Source organism: Thermobia domestica, chromosome 11, assembly GCF_964235325.1.
Source record: "Thermobia domestica chromosome 11, izTheDome1.hap1.1, whole genome shotgun sequence".
Lineage (NCBI taxonomy): Eukaryota > Metazoa > Arthropoda > Insecta > Zygentoma > Lepismatidae > Thermobia > Thermobia domestica.
The window spans coordinates 119,463,128-119,477,833 of NC_137464.1; positions in this window are offsets into that span (position 1 = coordinate 119,463,128).

Here is a 14,706-nt window from a genome sequence, read left to right on the forward strand (position 1 = left end):
GAGATTGATTAACGAATCAATTACTACAAACTCAAATATGGAACATTTTGTTTGTCCTCACTTAATCCAACTTCGAAAATTGGGCTTTTGTTTTAACATTTCGTAGCGAGTAGTTAGCAGATTTAATCACAAATTTATTTCATTGCAAAACAACTAATTATCTTATTAAACTGCATGAAGTGAATTAACTTAGGAACACAGTCTAGGTGCTGGTTTCCATACAATAATAATAATAATAATAATAATAATAATAATAATAATAATAATAATAATAATAATAATAATAATAATAATAATAATTGTTTACTACAAGCAAGAAAACGCACTCCGAAACAAGCGTCTTTAAGTACACGTTACTGCTGATTTGCAACGCAAGTGGGTCACTCTTTTAGACTTTTGATAAAATGCTTTGATCTCCGCATGTAAGTTTGTTTCCAATGGACTAACAACCAGCGTCTACTATGTTTTATTCCTAGTAATTTTTGGACCGATAAACTCTATCACATTATACATAGAGAATGCAATACGAAAGCCGCCATTCTTTCCTCAGTTGGGTTATTTCAAAAGATTACGATTATCACTTCTTCTTGTTTAAGAAGGAGAACTTGCATTCTCCTAAACCCCCATCTAACCCCATAGCTTAAACATAAAGTATAATTTAGAAAATGATGAATTTAAGACAAAACCTCTGTATTTTTGTGTATTTATAAAGGTATTAAATACTTAAGTTGGAAGACTGCAAGATTTAATTCGCAAGTGGATCTCATTCTTGCCTGAGTCTTGCGGACTTACAAGGGATATGTTTCGGTTCGAACGCGAGGATCGACATAAAACTTGGTAGACATATACAGGACTAAGGACTAACCACTGTATGGTATGTCATTCCCGTGTAAAACACGTTTTTCCCCGACAGCACCAAATATCCTTCGAAACACTAGCAGTAAGATTCCACGTTATAGGTGGTGAGTGAAGAACAGTCAGGTGCGTCAGTGCGTGGTAGTAAGCTCGAAGTAGTGTTAGGTGTGTAGTCAGTGTGGAAAAAATGGGGCGGGCTGCTGGCGTTAACCCCCTTCATGTAGTTGAACTGTTAAAAGACAAACTAAGACGCAGATTTAAGAATCAAACATCAGTTGGAGCAGAAGATGAATAATTTGCGACATTTTGGTGCAATTTAATTATCAATGAGTTCGAAAATGAATTAGAAATGATACACACATCGACACTCGACAGAGATGGTAAAGAAAATACCACGGCACAGTAAGATATCTATGATAGCAGTTCAGAGGGGGATGAAGACAGCAGTCCAGAGCGGGAACCGAGAATCGGGAAATGAAACTCCAAACAGTGAAATGTGAAATAATCAGATTATTTGATAAAGGTCGAAATCGTTCGTGAAATAATGCCTGCTTGTTTCTGAAGATTTTTAATGAAAGTCGGCTCCGTTTTGAAATGCGATAAGTCAACTTCTTTTATCGCTTGGAGAGCCCAGCACTGTAAATACCAGTAATGCACTGATGTTCCATGCTTTCGCGCCTCGTAAAATAATCTGATTATTTTTCACTTCATTGTTTGGAGTTTCATTTCCCCATTCCCTTTAAACGAAGCGGAGTTCGTAGACAGCGCATGTTCATAATCCAAAATAAGTTTGCAGTTACTCAAAGAAATAATTTTCTTGTGTCGTGTCAGAAAGTTTCTGTACGAGTTGTATTCTCCTTCATGATAATTGATAATCTTGTATATACTCCGGACTTCCCCGTCCGTAAACTGCGATAAAATATATTATTTTCAGTTTTCATGCTGAAGATACGTCGTATTCGCTTTGACTAATGCCTTGTTTCCGCTCTGAACTGCTGTCTTGTTCCCACTCTGGACTGCTGCTTCTTCCCGCTCTGAACTGCTATCATAGATATCTTTCTGCGCCATGACATTTTCTTTATCATCTCTGTCGAGTATCAATGGGTGTATCATTTCTAATTCATTTTCTTACTCATTGATAATTAAATTGCACCAAAATGTCGCAAATTACTCATCTTCTGCTCCAACTGATGTTTGATTCTTAAACCTGCGCCTTAGTTTGTCTTTTAACAGTTCAACTACATGAAGGGGGTTAATGCCAGCAGCCCGCCCCATTTTTTCCACACTGACTACCACACCTAATACTACTTCGAGCTTACTACCACGCACTGACGCACCTGACTAATCTTCACTCACCACCTATAACGTGGAATATGACTGCTAGTGTTTCGAAGGATAGGTGGCGCTGTCGGCGGAAAACGTGTTTTACACGGGAATGACATACCATACAGTGGTTAGTACTTAGTCCTGTATATGTCTACCAAGTTTTATGTTGATCCTCGCGTTCGAACCGAAACATGTCCCTTGTTAGTCTTGGACTTGTTTTTGCACATTTGATCTTGGCCTCGGTCTTGCATATAAATACTCTGTTTTGGTCTTCGAATCAGAGAGTTTTCACCCAAGCTAGCACTCTATCAGTTCCACACAGTCATACATAGGACTCACGCTCATATTACCCCAACCCCTATAATGGAGGTTGAGGTCGATTGGTAGTAGGACTTCGGACGTTGAGGTCGAGTGGAGGTCGAATGGTAGTTGAAGTTCGGAGGTTGAGGTCGATGGGAATCGATTGATTGTTGAAGTTTGGAGGTTGAAGTCGAGTGAAAGTTGAGTGGTAGTTGCAGTTCGAAGGTTGAAATCGAACCGAGTGAAGGTTAAGGAGCAATCGGAGTTTGAAGGTTGAGATCGTAGTTTCCTGGAACTTGTGTTGTCAATGGCTCGAGCAGCTCGAGTTGGGCCGAGCAGATGGTTCACCTGAGCTGAGCCGAACCGAGCCGATGGCTCCCTTAATCAAGACGAACCGAGCCAATGGCTCATCTGAAAAGAGCCGATGGCTCATCGCAACCCAGCCAGCTCGAGCCAATGGCTCAGTTGGACCGAGCCGAGCCGAGTCGAAGCTCGAGCTGAGTCGATGACTCAGGGCTCGAGCCGAATTCTTTGACATCACTGTCTAACGGCTAGTGTATGGTGATACTTACCATTAGTCCAGATCGTCTGGAGTAGAACCAGATGTCTTTTGTATCTAATCACTGCATCAATCTTAAAATTATTATTATTATCGATAATTGACTTAATTGATATAAAATTTAAGGATTATTGATTTATTTATCATCATTCACTATATTTAATGTAAACACGTAAGTTTCGGTAGACGGTCTGCGGTAGACTTCCAAAGTATGTGAATTCAATGTGAAAACAGACCTACAACTTCCGGCTGCAAGTAGAGGGGCAGTGACAGATGAAACCTGTTAAGTAGTAAATTTCTATGACTTCTGGTCTGCGTAGAGGGATTAAAGAGAAGATAGACTCTTTTCTGAAGACGCTGAATCGATTGCAAAAATACTGTTTGCCGCTATCTGTTGCTGTTTTTTTTCTTTCGCGATCAACGTGAAACCGGAAATGGTTAATTACAACCACGTTCAATTTGAATAGAGGGTTAAAGGAGGAGATGAAACATATTTTTGAGAAGCTGAATCAGTTGCAGAAAACAGCTTATCGATATCTCCTACTGTTTTTGCTTTCATAGCTGTCTGTGAGACGAACAGACATAGATGTTCTTTAAGACTTCTGATATTTGTTCATAGCATAGTTTGGAAGTCTCAAAATCAAATAGAAAACTAAATAGGAAATGGATTATTACCGCTTAAGGTTTGACTTGCGGAATAACGGAGAAAACATAACCTATTCTTGGCACACTGAATAAAGAAAGAAAGAAAGAAACGAAAACTTCTTAATAACTTATACCGTAATGGTCTATGTAAAATTAAGAATCATACCGGAAATACTAGTAACTTTTAACCATTTCCGCTTTTGGGAGAGTATTATGGGTAACAATGATATGTTTTCTCGAGACGCTTCACCGATTCCAAAAATATTTGCCGCTACTAGCTTTCTACTATGGCTACTAAAGTTGAAACCAGAAACGGTTGATTTGTACCACTTCCGGCTTGAAAGCTAATGGGGAAAATGGAACCTCTTCTTTGGACGTGAAGTCAATTCCCAAAAAAAAAAAAAAAAAAAAAAATTACAGTACTTCTTACTGATTTTGCTTTATGCAAAATCAATATTCAAACCAGAAGTTAGTAATGTTCAACCATTTCCGGCTTAGAAAAAATGTTATGAATAAAGATGTTACGTCTTCTTGAGATAATGAATTTATTTTTTTTAAAAAAAACCTCTTGTTGTTATTTATTATCGTTCTTGTAGTAAAGTAATCCATATTTAAATCGTAAACGGTTGATCTGTACCATTTTCGGTTTTGAAATGAAATGAAATCTTTCAGATTAACGTTCCACTGTTATACTCTTTAGGCTAAGGGACACGGATGATTAAAGCAAGTGAATGATGATGCAAGAATTGGTGGAATCAGAATGTGGGAGGAAACGAGAGTACCCAGGGAAAAATTACGGACACTATGTTGTCAACCCAAAGTTACTTAGCTGGAGATTGAACCAGGGACCCCACACAAAAAGATAAGCGCTCTACCACTAAGCCACCATTTCCCCATGTTCAGTTTTAATAGAAGGTTAACAGAAGATATGTAAGTAATTTATGGGACGCTGAATCTATTTGGTCTAGAAATTAATTCGTGCGGGTGGACAAGAGATGGCGCTACGAACGGAGCGTCCCACAGTTCCGTGTATCCACACATGTGTTGCAAACCCCTGTCATCGCGTATCGTTCGTAGTATAGGGCAGTGGATTAAAGCGTCAACAACACCAGTTTGTAGTTAAGTGAACATGGCGCAATTTGTGCCTGATAAAGTGTTTTTGCGGGGTGTCCTGCTGCATTACTTTAACATGCAGAAAAGTGCGACTGAAAGTCATCGTATTTTGGTGGAAGTGTATGGTGACCATGCTCTAGCTGAGCGAACGTGTCAGAAGTGGTTTGCACGGTTTAGAAGTGGTGATTTCGGCTTGGCAGACCAAGAGCGAGCTGGACAGCCAAAAAAATTTCAAGACGAAGAATTGACAGCATTGCTCGAGCAGGATTCGTGTCAAACGCAGGAACAACTTGCAGCAGCATTAGGCGTTGATCAAACAACAGTCTCCAAACGCTTGAAAGCCATGGGAATGATTCAAAAGATGTCACATTGGGTTCCACATGAATTGAAAGACAGAGACGTTGAAAGACGAAAAACCATTTGCGAATTGCTGCTTCAACGACAGAGCAGAAAGGGGTTTCTGCATCGAATTATTACGGGTGATGAGAAGTGGATCCATTACGAGAACCCTAAACGAAAAAAGGCCTGGGTGAAACCAGGTGAACCAGGTCCATCACAACCAAAACGAGATATTCACTGTGCAAAGGTTATGCTGTGCATATGGTGGGATATGAAAGGTGTGGTGTACTATGAGCTGCTGCAACCGGATGAAACTATGAATGGAGAACGTTATCGACGACAATTAATGCGTTTGAAGCAAGCTCTGGCCAGAACACGACCAGAATGGGAGAACAGACATGATAAACTTATTGTTCAACATGATAACGCTCGCCCACATGTCGCAAAACCGGTCAAAACCTATTTAGAAAATGTCGGATGGGAAGTTTTACCCCACCCGCCGTATTCACCAGACGTTGCTCCTTCGGACTACTACTTGTTCGATTACATGAACAACGATTTGATTGGACAGCGGTTTACTTCTTCAGAAGATATCGAAACATGGGTCTCTGACTGGATCGCTTCCAAGGATGAGGACTTCTTTCGCCACGGAATCCGTACATTGCCTGACAGATGGGCGAAAGTGGTGGCTAGCGATGGACAATATTTTTCTTAAGGTATTTATGTATTTTGTGTTTGTACTACAGCTTCAATGTGTGCGTACCAACCGCACGAATTAATTCCTAGACCAAATATTTACAATACACGTTTTGGTATTTCGTATCAGTTTTGCTCTATTTAGATGAATATTGAAATTGGAAATACTACGAAATTTCTTTTCTTGAGACACTAAATAATTTTTAAATACTGCTTGTCGCTATCGGTTACAATTTTTGTTCCCTGACGATCGACGTTTAACCCTTTTAAATTCTCGCCTTTTTAGGCGTTTTTCTTGAGTCTCAGATAATCAGCAACAGCGTCATCCCTATTTATCCTAGAATCATGGTTTATACCTCGTTTTTCTCAGAATGGAACAGCCTTTCAAACGGTATCACTTATATGTCCCTATAATATACCAGAAGAGAATTATTTGAGGGAAAATCGGGATTTTTTAACCAAAAAAAACTTCTTCAAAGTTTGGGGCCCCCTGAGGCTCTACCGGGTCTGCGCACAAACCTCCAAAAATTTGGAAAAATACTACGTAGTGTACTAATTACTTGTGAAAAATTCGAATTTCCTGTCTTGAATAGTAAAGGCGGGAAAATTTTTTACCCATGTTGAGAGAGCATCAAAAAATCGCCCAAAATTTCCCTAACATGCACCCTACAAATTTTAAATAATTTCTGACACGCCCCTAATAATCGTAAAATTATGGTTCATACGTCGTTTTGTTCAGAATGGAGTAGCCTTTCAGATGGTATCACTCGCATGTCCCTCGAATATTCCTAAGGAGGGAAAAATTGAGGAAAATAGGGATTTTTGCTGAAAAAATCCTTTTTTTCGGTTTGGAGCCCTCTGACGCGGCCCTGGGTAAACATAGAGATCCAGAAATCACTTTCGAAAATACTACGTAGCGTACTAATTCCTTGTGCCAAATACCAATCTCGTATCTTCAACACTAAGAACGGGGAAAATATTTTCCTCTTCTGGGAATATTCCCAGAATGTCCCAGAATACCTTATATAAATTTCAAAAATTTCTTGACACGTCCCTAATTATCGTAGGATCACTATTCATACACCATTCTCTTCAGAATAGAGCAGGGTTCCATATTGTATTACCGTCATGTCCCTCGGACGTCTCTAAGGAGAGAAAAATTGAGTAAATAGGGATTTATGCTGGAAAATCCCTTTTTTTCCGTTTTGGGGCCCTCTGGTGCGGCCCTGGGTAAACATAGAGATCTGGAAATCACTTTCTAAAATACTACGTAGTGTACTAATTGCTTGTGCCAAACACCAATTTCCTATCTTCAATACTAAGGACGGGACGGGAAAAATATTTCCCACTTCTGCGAATATTTCCAAAATTTCCCAAGGATACTATACAAACTTCAAAAATTTCCTGACACGTCTCTAATTATTGTAGGATGGTGATTCATACGTCGTTCTCTTCAGAATCGAGTAGGCTTTCAGCAAGTACCACTGAAATGTCCCTATCATGTAGCCGAGCGGAGCAAGAATCACGAAAGTGGGATTTTTGGTCAAAAATATCCCTTTTTTTACCCTTTTGTCCCTCTGAACCCCCCTTCTATGTTGACGAAGAGATCCGAAAAAATTCTCATAAAAACTAATAGGTCCACTGATTGTTTAGGGAAAATATTAGGATTCTAGGATTAAAGAAAAGCTCACCAAAAAATGTTGAAGTTAGACCTCAGTAAAAAAATGGAATTTTAAAATGATGACGTCATACTCCCCTATGTTCTGACGCTTGGAAGCGTATAGACCCTTCCAAGGTTTTCTTGAATGCCTCTTCTCTTGGAAAATAAAAAGAAACCGGAACTAAATAGCATTCTTAGTTCTCTTTTTAATCGAATCTTTAAGACACTACAATATCGGTCGAAAACGACCGAAAAAACTTAAAAGGGTTAAATCGCAAGTACTAGTAAGTACCTACCACTTCCGGTTTTAGTAGAGTAATATGGGTGGAGATGGTAAGTTTTCTTAGACGTTGAATCTATTTCTAAAGAAACCACTTATCACTATATATTATAATTTTTGTTCTATGGCTATCGATGTTGAAGTTGGAAACTGGTCATTTCCAGTACTTTTGGTTTCAATAGAGAGTTATTGCACAAGATGAAGATTATTGTTGAAACGCTGAATCGATTAAAAAAAAAAAAAAAAAAAAAAAAAAAAAAAAAAAAAAAAAAAAAAAAAAAAAAAAAACACTCAATATCTCTTACTGCTTTTTCTCAACGTAAATCAATATTGAAACGGGAAGTACTAGTGAATTCAACCACTTCTGGTTTTGGTAGAGTGTTACGGGTGGTTATGGTATATTTTCCTGAGAAACTGAATCGATTTCGGAGAACTGCTTTTCACTATCTATTACTGTTTTTGTACTTTAGCCATCAAAATGAAATAAAAAATGACCAACTCCAATCACATTGGGTTTGAATAGAAGATTAAAGAAAGAGATAAAACCTTCCTTGTTACGCTGGATCGGTTGCAGAAACTTCTTCTTGATATTTCTTACCGTTTTTCCTCTGAATTTGTCGACAAACGGACATAGGGGTTCTATAAGACTTCCAATACTTATACGTAGCATAATTTGGAAATCTAAAAATCGAACAGAAAATTAAAAAGTTTTCTTATTAGGGATTTATGTTAATTTTCAATCAGTATCTAGTGGATTTTGATTCGCAATCTAGTGGAAAATCATCATAATCTGTTGGTAACATCGTAAGTATCTCCTGACAAGATGCTAGTTCAATAAACTAATGTGTATTTAAATAGTAAGTTACCAGTAGTACTAGCAAAATATACTGAAATATGTTAATCTCACAATGTACATTCGCGCAGTGTCCCTCAGGATCCGTATAAAATTCATTCAAAAGCAAAGTTCTCCGGAGCCCAAGGTGTATTGTACTAATTTTAGCTTCCCATATCGGTAATTTGCATATTTATGGGCATTCATAGCCTATATCCAGAATTCTGTAATACATTACTATAACGCTCGGACACAAGATTGCTTTTAGTTTCTTTGCATGTGACTGGATTTGAATGTGGGCATATGCAAAACAAATTGGATTACGTACTGCTTCTCTGACACATGTTACCCATCTCGGCTGCCATCTTGGATTGAATTCAACTTTAGTTTTTTCAAATCGGAATAGGTTCAAGTGATACATCAAATTCATGTACAATTTTCTCTGAAATTCATTGGTGTAGTGAGTTTTACCGTAGTTCGTGCCGTTTGCAAGGTATTGCATGTTAAATGTCAGGCACTTCACGAAAATTGAATCAAATAGAAAATTGTGCAGAGCCCGTGTATATATGTAATCTTTTACGTGATTTATCGTTGACGAAATATAATCTGAACGTACATACATACAGAAACACTGACATTAATACGGAAATGGTAAGTCTTCACCCAAATCTAGTCGTATCTGGATTTACATTAGGCATTTTGACTGTAATACGAGTACGATACTTCCTTGTTATAGTATAACATGGAAGTAATAACAATCACTCAGAAATGTAATAAGATTATGACCAATGTTGTAAAGAGTTTGTTTATACATACAGTATTTTTCCAGTTAGAAATTGTTTTGATTTTTCAACATAAAAAATGTAAGCGTAACTGGTGTTACTCTCTAATGTCTATTCGCGAAGTGTCTGAAGGGATTTAACATGCAATACCTTCCAACCGGTATAAACTACGGTAAAATTCACTACACCAGAAAATCGTACATGAATTTAATGTATAACTTGGATCAATTTCCATTTGAAAAAACGAAATTTGAATTCAATATGGCGGATCCAAGATGGCGGCCGGGGTGGGTAACATTACTATAAGCAGCAGTACTTAATACTATTTGTTTTGCATATGTCCACTTTCATATCTAGTTACATATCTAAAGAAACTAAAAGCAATTATGTGTTCGAATGTTATAGTAGTGTATGATTGAATTCCGGATATATGAAGGTCCTTAAATATGCAAATTACCGGTATGGGCCGCTAAAATTAGTACAATGCACAATGGACCGCAGAGAACTTTGCATTTGAATCAATTTTACACCAACCCCGAGGGGACAGTTGGGCGAATATATCTTGACAGCCAAAAATGCTCGTGGAAAAACTGCCAAATTCTCGTACATGTATTACTTCCTTCGGCCAGGGAAAGGATGGAGCTGTGAAATGATGCTAATTTCTGTTGTAATCTGAAAATTGGAAAAATTAAATTTGCGATTTTAGTGCTAAAAACAAATTGTCAGGCAAAAGTCTCTCAAGACGATTCCATACAGAGCTTGTTCGTTAGCTCTCGAGACGCTTAGCTCTTTTTCAGAATGTTTACACAAAAGCTTTTAATTCTGTAAAAGATAATATGAAAGAGGATTTGAACTGTAGTAAATTTCAAACTAAAAGTTTGGAAATCAGAAATGATGCCAAGTTCTATTGAAATCCGGAAGTTGGAAAATGGAATTTAAGATTTTAGTGCTGAAAACAAGTTGTATAGAGAATCGCCTCGAGAATCTTTTCCTGGCAATTTATTTTTAGCACTAAAGTCGCAAGAGCTTTATTGGACTTTTTTTTTTTTTACTCCACTTGCAGTTTATACCTTTCATTTGTGCTAAATTTCATGTTTATAAGAAGTACGCTGTAGGTTTTGAATCGTTTTCAGAAGTGAAGTAACAATATGTAATTTTTTACTTTTGGCCTAATATTCTTCCATAGAGGGGAAAATTTCGAGTTTTCGGACTGTCTTCTTTACTTGTATCACTAATCCTACATTTGTGCCAAATTTCAAAATTGTAATGTCCACAGGAAGTACTCTATAGGTTTCGAATCAAGCATCGTAACTGTAATGGAATTTTGCACTTGCTCCTAATTTCTCCCTTAGATGAGGAGACTTCAAGATTTCGGAATTCTTCCTCTTTATTTGTGTCACCAGTATTACGTACATTTATGTCAAAATTAAAGTTTCCATGTCTACGCCAAGTACCCTATAGGCTTTGAATAAAGTGACGTAACTGTAATATAACTTTGCACTTTTCTCTAATTTTTTCCCTTGAATGGAGAAAATTTCTGTTTTCAAATATTTTATTTGCGTCATAAATCCTACATTTGTGCCAACTTTAATGTTCTATGTGTATATGAAGTACCCTATAGGTTTTAAATGAAGTGTATTTTTCCTTGCCCTCTAATTTTCCTTTTTGAAGGAAGATTTCCAGTTTTCTGAACATTTTCTTTACTTGTAGTCTATCACAAATCCTACAATTATACCAAATTTCAAGTTCCCACGTCTACAGGAAGTCCTACCCTGTAGGATTTCAATCAAGTAACGAAACTGTAATGAATTTGCACTTGTTCCCTAATTTGCCTCCTTAGAGGGGAAATTTCTCATTTTCGAATTTTTTCCATTACTTGTATCACAAAGTATAACGGAAAAAACAATAAAAAGAGGGTTGCAAGAAAGTAATACAGCGGTCAGAATCTGTAAATTCCAGTTAGTAGTTGTGGGCTTAGTACCAATTTAACAAGTATTAATGGTGCAATGTAATTCCCAGATTTACAGTAGTTACTCCATGTTTAAAAGGATCAGAAAAATAGGTTAAATATTAAATTATTTTTACATATGGTTCTGATCAAAGGAATAATAATAATAATAATAATAATAATAATAATAATAATAATAATAATAATAATAATAATAATAATAATAATAATAATAATAATAATAATATTTAAATCTGTATTATTATAAATATGACTTTTAATGTATAATGTTTGTTTGTGTTGCCATTTTTAGATAATAATCACTGATTTATTTGGAAAAGTCTTAAAATACTGTATTCAAAAAAGAATACAAAAATTTACAATATCACTTTGACTAGAATTGTATTATTCCATTAAACTAACCTAATAAAATGATATCATGATGTCAAATTCACACAGAAACTAGTATCAACCTATCTTAGCACATGCTCTTTAAACTGTAGCCTTATGGCGAGAAATAACTATTTAGGAACTAGCACTAAAATCTGTTAACATTCGCCTGTTATGCATATTCAAACAGACAATGAATCTCCGATCGTCTTCTGTCTGCTCACTCGTTTCATTATGTTTCTTGTTTAATTTTCTTAGAATTAAACACATTTCAATTATCAGTGTCAAAGCTGGCAAGATATAAAGATGTTTATTTATATTATCGCCATTGTGTTTCTTCCTTTTTAAACACGCGTGCTTTCATATTTTATATTCAGCACTTTAGTCTTCAAGAGTATTCGTGCTCCAAGACAATTGCGATTATGTATTCATAAGTTGCGACGAATAATGATGTGAATGCTACAATTTTCGTCTTATTATACATACGGATAAATAGTAAAAAATGACAGTGATATAATTATTATTAATAATAATAACACTTAATGGCCATCGTCTCTACATCAATTATAATAGACACAGAGACAATGGTCGTGTGACGACGACGAGATTAAGTGATGGCCATTGGAGATATAACTGTGTAGATGTTAGTAGCACACGGAAAAAAAAAAACAGTTGCAAAATGAGAAGAACGGGCGATGATCAGCTGAATTACTCATGAGTAGTTTGGTGCCATTAAACCCAGACCATTGGTATCACACGACAAGGCAAGGTATACAGCTAGTGCACTACACCTTACCAGCATATCATTCATACGGTGTTTGGTTACGAGAACATACTAATAAGTTCACGATTGAGTAACTTCTTCGATTGACTCATTTGGTAATTTCTTTTCTCCAAGTAGATCAGAAAAGTCAGTCAATTGTATTTTAAATATCTGTATGCAATTATGTAGGGACAAGAAATGTAATGGTACAGAATTCAAAAGAGGAAGAGCTAAGCCATACTCTGAAAATTAATGAAAAATGTTAAACAACATTTATGCTTAACGTTGTCCTTGCAAGGTGATTGTTTTCTTATTTTCCTATTAAACAACTAACTTGTAAGATATACGTATCTAGAGAAAATAAAACATTAGTAGATGAGAGACAATAGAATTACAGTATAGATAGAATGTATCTTAGGATACTTTGTGGCTCTTCCTTCGTCGAACGTTTGAATTTTAATAGCAAGAAGGAAATGTTTGCTCATGTTACATTCAACTTGAGACAAATGTCATATCCTATCCTAGAACTCAAGAGATTCGCAAAGATCGTATTTCAAATATTCGGGAATTCCTTCTCCTTAATAACTATGATATCAATTTTGTAGTAATCCCGTCAATTATAGAACATGGGATTGCAAGTTGAAATACTGTTGGAATTGCAGTGCCAATTTCTCGAATGGATATCAGCATTACACTTTCTTATTATGTGCCATCATCCAGATACCCTTCTCATTATCTATTAAGATACTTCTTTATGACAACCAATGTTCAAATTGGAAATCGTAGATTTCACCATCCCCAGCTCTAATACAGATATTGAGATAAGGGTGAAATGCATTCTTGGAACGCTAACTTCATTTCAAGAATCAACTTCAGGCTGTCAATTATTTTTTTACTCTGCAGGGGTGTAGCCAGCAGGTTTGTGTAGGAAGAGCCCGTCGTTTTTGAGGGGGGGGGGCAGCTACAATGTACAAAGCCCAAAAAATGTTTGGTGCTAGTGTTTTTGAGGCCTGAAAGAAAGGAAAATTTTGGTTTCCTTCTGGAAAACTAAAAACACTATTTTAGCATATTATTATTATTATTATTATTATTATTATTATTATTATTATTATTATTATTATTATTATTATTATTATTATTATTATTATTATTATCCATAAATTATATTCAAGATAGTTTGTATTATGCTTAATCCAGAACTACTGCCCGGGACCAAACGCTATACTTTTGTGCATAACTATAAAAGTAACCAAGAGAGTTCTGTCCCTTTTCATGGAGGTCTGTGTTTAATTGGACCTCACACCGTGAGTTGAATGCGAGTAGAGGTAAGGCGAAGTCAGTTGTTAGTGTGGGTATATCCAACATACTACCTGGTTGTGGCAATTCAGATACACCGTTAACTTGCGTAAAGACAGAGGGAACATGGGACATCCACAGAGCGTCATAAGAGCATGTATGCTGAACGAGTTCAAATGGAGGTCAAACGCCGCTGTAGAGGGACAGAAGATATGCCAGGTCTTTGGTAAGGGTGTCGTGACGACGCGGACAGTGCAGCGATGGTTTAACAAGTTTAAGGGCGATGACGAAACACCCGAAAACACCACGTGCCAGAAGACCAACATATGTACAAAGAGGAACTGGGACTACAATTCAGTGTGTGGAGAAACCATTCGGAAGTACATCCATCAACTTTGGAAGCACTGCAATTTGGGTCGATGGGTCTCACATGTTTTGACTCCGGGCCAGAAGGCAACACGGCAGTCCCTGTGTTTATTTACTGTTTCGGAGCCATTTCTGGACAGGGCGTTGACATGTGATAAAAAGTAGGTCCTATACGAAGCTCTACGGCGCCATCATCATTGGTTACCATCCCATGAACCGATTACAAAACAGCCGAAACCAGCACTGTGCCAGAGGAAGGTCCTTCTGTGTGTTTGGTGCATCGTGCATCGGGAACTGCTACCAGCTGGTCAGAGTATCAATGCAACTGTGTAGTGTCAGCAGTTGAGCTGTGTTCAACAAAAACTCAAAACTCTAGAGCCATCACTTCTGAATTGCAAATGGGTCCTCGTTTATAGGACAACGCTAAGTCCCACGCGGCTAGGATGACTCAGGACACCATTTTCCGCCTTGGATGGGAAACAATATTGCAACCACTATATTCCCCGAGTATTGCACCGTCCGATTATCACCTGTTCCATTCTTTGGACAATCACCT